Source organism: Myxocyprinus asiaticus, chromosome 19 (assembly GCF_019703515.2).
Source record: "Myxocyprinus asiaticus isolate MX2 ecotype Aquarium Trade chromosome 19, UBuf_Myxa_2, whole genome shotgun sequence".
NCBI classification, from domain to species: Eukaryota; Metazoa; Chordata; class Actinopteri; order Cypriniformes; family Catostomidae; genus Myxocyprinus; species Myxocyprinus asiaticus.
Window position 1 is genome coordinate 47,840,968 of NC_059362.1, and position 8,570 is coordinate 47,849,537.

General features: G+C 32.9%; 1 protein-coding gene across 3 annotated transcripts in view; it reads left to right on the forward strand.

The window, feature by feature from the left end:
* Positions 1 to 8,570, forward strand: part of LOC127409695 (CLOCK-interacting pacemaker-like) — a 287,186-nt gene that overhangs the window by 43,103 nt on the left and 235,513 nt on the right. The window lies entirely within an intron of this gene.

Consider the following 8,570-nt stretch of genomic DNA (forward strand, 5'->3'; position numbering starts at 1 on the left):
ACTCACACACACAAACACACAAACAGACACACACACAAACACACAGACACATACACACACTCACACACACAAACACACAAACAGACACACACACTCACACACACACACACACACACAAACAGACACACATACACTCACACACACAAACACACAGACACATACACACAAACACACACATACACTCACACACACAAACACACAGACACATACACACACTCACACACACAAACACACACAAACACACAGACACATACACACACTCACACACACAAACACACAGACACATACACACTCACACACACAAACACACAGACACATACACACACTCACACATACACACACTCACACACACAAACACACAGACACATACACACACACACACACACAGACACATACACACACTCACACAAACACACAGACACATACACACACTCACACACACAAACACACACATACACTCACACACACAAACACACACATACAAACACACAAACAAACTATTTGCTCTATAAAAAAAAATGTTTTTTTTGCATGTTTATTAGGTGGTACTAGTTACAAATCAAAAGGGAAACGGAAAATGCTCACAGCAGTCACGCGGGAGTCTCAAAAGTATAGACACAAGACATAAACAATATGTGTGTTAACATGATTTTACTGTGATAAAATCACTTATTAACCACATCTGTGTGAAGTTATAGACAATTTTACAACTGCATTGTCATTATGAAATAACACCGTAAACCCTAAAATGACTGTAAATATCACAATTTAAACAACTTTACAGCTCAAATAATCCACAAGTTTTAACAGAAGAATTAATGTAAGTGCTTTTATAAAATTATAAGCTTCACATTTCTGTCTTTAAACCCTCCAAAAATTGACCCCATTGACTTCCATTGTAAGTGTCTCACTGGAACACACATTTGTGCTTTTTTTAAAAAAAATTTTATTTTTTAAAGAAAATGAGGTACGAGTCGAAATTAATCCACATTATGCCAGAAATACTGTCGATTGAGCTGGACCTGTATTGAACCTGAAACATATCAAGCATTTAAAACTATTTTAAACGTCCAGGCAAATCTTCATCAAGTGTATCTTAACAAACTTTAATATAATATTTCATTTTCATTTATTGTTTGTAATATTATTACCCAAACTGGAGGCAAGAAAGTGTTAACTGTAATAGATATTTTAAGAGGGTGATAAACACGTTTTTGTTGTTTAATGTTATTTCATGTTTATTCTGTTGTGAATTGAACCAGTTCAATAAAGAAGTTTGTTGACTAGTGTAGTTTCTATAGCGACACAAACATGGAGTTCCTGCTCTGGAGTTGTCAGGATGTTGCGCAGTGGATCGAGACTATCGGATTCCCACAGTATAAGGCAAGATAAACTATCATGTCATTATTAGATTTCAATATATTTAAAAATATAGTAAATGGAGGAGGGGCAGATTAGCTGGAGTATAGGAAGTGTTTTCTCCCTTTCAAAACTCATTAAGTTTATTTATTTTGCTCTCCTAACTATGCATGATTACATGGTTAGTTGCATTTTATTATTTGCATTCATCTTTGCTTTTTCCTGCTGTCTGTAACTCGGGTCATGACCCTCCAGTTGAGAACCACTGCTATACAGCATATATTTAACATAATGCTTACTCATCATAGTGCAGTTTGTGCTTTGTGAGCATCACATGAGGGAGAAAGCCCTGCTTTACTTCAACATCAGCAATATCTGTTTCCTTCATACCAGCTACACCATTAAGAAAAACACAGATCAAGTGAAACGTCTTGATGGAGGTGCTGTCTCATTTCAAATGCATTTTTATAGTCATCATTTTATTATTTGATTATGTGCCATCAGCTGAAAAAAAAGGTGAAATACACAGAAGTTATCAAGAACATATTTCATATTGCAGCTCATATTTCACACCAAAATCGAAGAAATAAATAAGAAATTATATTTTGCATGAAGAGAATCAAGCCTATTTTTAGTCATTGTGACAAATTAAAGGGATACTTCACCCAAAAATAAAAAATCTGTCATTGTTTATCACCACAGTGATAGTGACAACAGAATACAACACAGCTGCACACAAAACAGAGAACAGAACTTACTAAACATGTCTGAAGAGTTTGAATTCCAAGAACTGATGCATTTCTATGCCCAGCCTTCTTTTTAGAACGTTTTGGACCGGTGCCAGTTCACAGCAGACAGAGTTACCGGCACTATGATGAAAATAGAAAACAAGTGATCGATGGAATGTACATTCGCTCGTCACGGCTGGCTAGGACAAAAACTCTGATTAACATAGAAAATATACCTTTTATCGTGTGTCGTTTGCCATCAGGTTAGGACACGGTGTGACTGTGGCGTCCTGTAGCCTCCTCTATGTTTCTGATTGATTTCAGAGTACGCCGTTCAAAAAAATAAGGCTGGGCATAGAAACGCATCAATTCTTCAATTACAAACTCTTCAGACATGTTTAGTAAGTTCTGATCTCTGTTTTGTGTGCAGCTGTGTTGTGTTCTGTTGTCACTATCGCTGTGGAGGACCTGTTTTTAGATAAACAAAACGAGTTTTCGTTTGAACGCCCCAATGTTGTTGCTCTCATGCCCTATCATGAACGCACACAGGAGATCAACGGTCAGTGAACATTTTCACTAAATAATACATTCGATTTCAGTTTGTTTCTCACCAAATCTTATCGTATGCTTTCATAACAATCATGAGTCTCATGGAATAATTTATTAGACTTCTGAATTATACTTTTGTGTTCTTTTGAAGCTTGAAGAGGTGGTCACCATAAACTGCCATTGTATGACATCACTGAACACAACATTTATTCACAATTACTCCCTTTGTGTTCAGAAAAAGAAAGAAAGTCATGTAGGGTGATAACAACACAAGGGTGAGTAAACAACGACTGAATTTTCATTTTTGGGTGAACTATCCATTTAAGCACATTTTCCCAAAATACTCATAAGATTCTTATTACTGTAATAGTAATTTTTTACAATCACAGTAAAAAAAATTACAGTTAACCTTTTTAATTAAAGGAATATTCCAGATTCAATACAAGTTCAGCTCAATTGACAGCATTTGTGTCATAATGTTTAATTACCACAAAAATTTAAAATTAATTTCCACTCGTCCCTCCTTTTCTTTATAAAAGCACAAATGTGTGTTCAGTGAGACACTTACAATGGAAGTCAATGGGGTCAATCTGTAAACATTAAAATACTCACTGTTTCAAAAGTATAGACACAAGATATAAACAATATGTGTGATAACATGATTTTACTGTGATAAAATCACTTATTAACCACATCTGTGGACAGATATAGACAATTTTACTATTTCGTTACCATGACGATAATGTCAACAAAACCATAAAACCCTAAAACGACTGTAAAATTGACAATTTAAACAACTTTACAGCTCAAATAATCCACAACATTTATCAGAAGAATTAATGTAAGTGCTTTTATAAAATTATAAGCGTCACATTTCTGCCTTTAAACCCTCCAAAAATTGACCCCATTGACTTCCATTGTAAGTGTCTCACTGGAACAGATTTGTGCTTTTTTGTTGTTGTTTTTTTAAAGAGGGACGAGTCAAAATTATAATTTGTGTGTGTGTGTGTGTGTGTGTGGTAGTTAACATTATGCTACAAGTGCACTGGAGAAACATTGCACTTCAATGTTATATAAATATATATTTATTTATTTTTAGATTTTTTTGCATTGCAATGTCACAATGCAAAAATCTTAATGGTCCTACAAAATGTCTTTATTTTCTAAAAGCAATATACAGTTTTCTTGGTAGGTGTATATATCTATATATATATATATATATTCCTAGAAATGAAATGTTCTCCTCATTGCAGTGGGAATGCATTTAGCTGAAAGCATATATTAGTTTAGGATTAATTACAGTGATGACCTCAGTGGAGTTACAGTGAATTTCTCATCTCCCTCAGGCGTGTTTCTCAGAGAATTTTATCACGGGCAGAAAACTCATTTATGTGAACTGCTTTTACTTGCCACGATTAGGAATCACTGACTTCCAACATATGAAGGTAAAACAAACATGAAAGCTAAAGCAACCTTTGTGCTTTTTAATGTTTTCCTGATGCAAATGAAAAATGGCATGGTCAAGGAATATCACAATTTATCACAGATATAATCTAGATAAATGTAATAGTGTAATACATACTTGGCAGTTAAATGAAGAACTCTATACGAATGTGTTGGAGGACTGAATCATGTGTCTCATGTTTCTCAGGTTATCTCAGCTCATGTTCGAGATCTGCTCGGCGTCTGTGATCCGCTGTGGAGTCAAAGTGTTGCTGATCCTCCTCATGATGACATCACAGTTTTCCTACAGGTGAAGAGCAGAACCGGCCAGAACACAGATTCACTTGACTATGAGCGTTTCCTCATCACAAGAGCAAATAATGAGCTGAAATAAAAATCAGCAATTCATTTTTGTTATGTAAGTTTTTCTACAGTGGTAAATCTTGGGGTATTATCAGAGGACTCTCTGGGCTTTTCAGAGATACCAAATGTTTGAGAGAATGACAGCTTCCTCTCTTTGCTCTATAAATATGGATTGAAATGTATCACAATCAAATAAAATATGAATAACATATCACTTTCATCATATGTATTTTATGCACCAAACACTATATTGAGATTAAAAAAGGGAAATTGTAAATCTTTTTGGTAACTTATGGTAAGATGACATCATAATAGCTTGTGATGTAAAATAACGAGATCTTTATAATGACAGAGCAGGCTGCATATATATGACTTATATGAAAATACACAGAAATATAAGTTCACACTTTAAATATATCTTATATAATGTATAAGTCAGAATTTTCAAAGCTCTGTGATTTGTTTTGTGGTGTGCATGAATGTAATGTAATGATGATTGAGAGATATTCCTCAAAAGCCTCAAAAGATTTCAAAGGGGCTTTTCAATCAAATAATATACAAACTTTTAATCAAGCACAAGTTGCTTATATTCAGCAAATACTCATTTTAAAATATCAGTAACAATATAATCATTACTGTCACTTTTACTGTCATTTATCCCAACATAAGTGTCACTTTTCATTTTAAATAGATCGATATAAACATTGAAACCACTTTTATTTCACAAATAACCAGTAGATGGTGCCATAAACATGTGAAACTTACATCCCATAGGTTGATTGACTCGTCAGCTTGAACAGAGAGTGAAACAGATCAAACAATGTGCATCATATTTGATACACACGTTGTTATAGGGTTAAAAAAAGCACAAATGTGTGTTCCAGTGAGACACTTACAATGGAAGTCAATGGGGTCAATTTTCAGAGGGTTTAAAGGCAGAAATGTGAAGCTTATAATTTTATAAAAGCACTCATATTAATTCTTCTGTTAAAACTCATTTGATCTGTAAAGTTGTTTAAATCATCGTTTTAGGGTTTACAGTTGATCAGGGTTCCCACTCTTATCAAGGCACAATCTTCCAGGACATTAAAGCAAAAACACACAAGAGATCATAATGAATATTGTGGTAATTGGATGCTTATTTTTATTATAATTTCATTATAGTTGCGTACTCAACAGTTTAATTAAATTTTAATATCAAAATGGTGTCAAATTAAATTCATAATTTTTGTTCAATATAACATTGCATTATTTATTATCAAATGAAGTGCTTTTACACAAAATCCTTACAGCACAATCCGAAACACTGGAGATATTTTTGTCAAATGAAGTGCTGCACAACAGAACATCACAAATGAGAGATATTGCTTTAATGCATTATTATTATTATTATTATTAAATTACAGTAAATGTAACATTACTATATGGTGGTAATATATTGTAGTCTTTTCTTCCCCATTTCATGCATTCATTTATATTGAGCTTTTGATGGTAGTTTCTCACCCCTAGATAAGCAGTTTGCTATATAGCCCACTGTGATTATTTAACCCCCATAAACTGTGATTTAATTAAATAAATATATAGTCTGTATGTGCTGCATGCTTCAGAGCACACAGAGCACTCGTGATGATCATGACGTGAAGTTTTCAGTGTATGAGCAGCCGGCTTCGCACATTCATTTTGAAGCGTGCAGCGCTTGCAGATAATATATTTATTATATTGCAGCCTTTTGCAGTTTAATAATCACACTAGGACATATTACGATTTTAATTTGATTGTGCATTCATATATAAATTTTAGGCCAAAATATGTGAAATTCTGTGACATTCCGCTTCTGTGACATTATAGATAATGTCATTTTATGCCTGGATTCAGTGATTTTGTCCATGTTTTCCCATCACGGAAATCATAGGGCCCTAAACGTGGTAACCGGGGTATAGGCAAATTCTGATCGTTTTTAAAAATTAATTTACATCCTGAGGAATAAAGGCTGCATTACCACGAAACAACCTGAGGATGTGTTTTCATTTATTTAACAAAATCAGTGGTCTGACCGTCATCATTGTCTAAAGTTTACTGCTTAAATGTTTTTGGAGTTAACACAATAGCAATGTTGGAATGAAAAAAAAATTTTCATTGCATGAATCCTTAAACTATTTTGTCAGAGAAAAGTAGAGATGAGAGAAGATGAGCAGAGAATATACGTGACAGAGCTTCTTTCGTGACAGTCAACCACTGATGTTGTTTCACGATGCACAGCCTTATGGGATAATTTGCAAATACACAAAAACTATTAAAAAAAAATTATTTGATAAATGTATTTGATACCATATTTCTGTACATGTATCAAAATCCTTGTTAGCGATACAGTCAAACAGTTTTAAAATGCTAAAATATTTTCCAGGACAAATAACTATTTTCCTGGACAATTAGGTATTTCTGCATTGCAAAATTCCAGGTTTTCCAGGACGCATGGGAACACTGTTGTTCAAGTTGAACAAGTGCTTTGAAATTAGCAGACAAATCAGAAGTGTTCCATTTTTATAATTTATTTTTTTAAAAATTGCATTGTTCATATTATTGTAATCAGTAAAAACATCACACTCATCAATCATCTGTCATATGTTGTTGGAAAGCTCTCAAAGAGTAAAATACAACCAGCCTATTTGTTTTACTCACAGACAAAAATATAGCGAGTAATAGTTAAGTATATATCTTTAACAATTATGTTGGTTTTGCTTATATGCCGTGTTTTTGCTTATAACTTCACGAAAAATAAACTGAACATAAAATATCACATACTATTACTTAGAGGAGGCGATTATCTTTCAAACGAGCCCACACACAAGATAATCAGATGTATAGATCATTAGATAATCCACATGAAGCACAATGTTACATATGACCACCAGGAGATGGCGCCAAATACATGACACAGACTCAATGATGACTCAAATGACACAGAATGAAACTCATTCTGTGAAATCTCATTACTAAAATCATGTCTGCATGCTATGCAAACCTTTAGTCATTGTTGTGTTTGCATGTGTAATTAGTTCTTATGTACAATTATTATGTTTTATTTGTTTGGAGATGTTTTTGGATAAATTATTTTTGTAATGCTATAACTTTTGATTGCTTTGTCATATCAACACAGAGTTTTTCTCAGATACAGTTGACATGATTGGGAACAAAACAAAAGCAGTTTTTTGGAGCCACCTTATTTACACCCAGAGATATATAATGTCAAATCAGAAAAATAAGAAAAAAAATTGGCTTAATTTTTTTATTATTATTATATTTCTGCAGTTTTTTAAGCAGAGAGTCTCAGTATGTATCATAATATATATCATTAATATATCATCAGTTTGCTTTGCAATGATACTAAACACTTGACCCTCCTTTTTATTATTTATTTTTTTTATCAAGTTATAAGTCTTTAATTTTGGGTATGCCACTGAAACAGGAAATCTTTAAAAACACCGTCAGAGCTTAAAGGGTTAAATTTGTTGAAGTCAATATTCTGTATATGTACAAACCTTGCATTTTTTTACTACAAATAAACTATTGAATATTCCAACAGTTATTGCCTATAGAGCAGGGTAAGTTGTCACACTATATGGGATAAGTTCTCACAGAAGAAACACACTTTTTGCTGAATAAACTATTTAATGGCTTTTCAGATAAACTGAAACAGTATTCAGTTCAATTTATTTGTATTGTGCTTTTCACAATGCATGTTGTTCCAGAGAGTCATACCGTATTGTGTTGTCATTATAATTACACACACACAAAAAAAAAAAAAACAGTAAAACAATTATAAAGCACAAAATGATTTATGAAACAGCAAAAATGGAAAAGATAAGCCTTTATTTTTTTTTATTTTTTATTTTTTTTGCCAGCAGAAATTGAAAGTAATTAATTGTATAGAAATTACAATATTTTAAAACATAAAAACTCTGAAATTTATAAAAATAAATAAATAAATAAATAAAAAGGCCCTGCTTTAAAACTCACTTCAAATGACCATATTTGTCTTTGCTGCTTGAGAAACATTTCCACATTGAGAGACATGCATGTTTGATGTGATGATACCAGAAACAACTGATCTCAGACCTGTGATGTTAA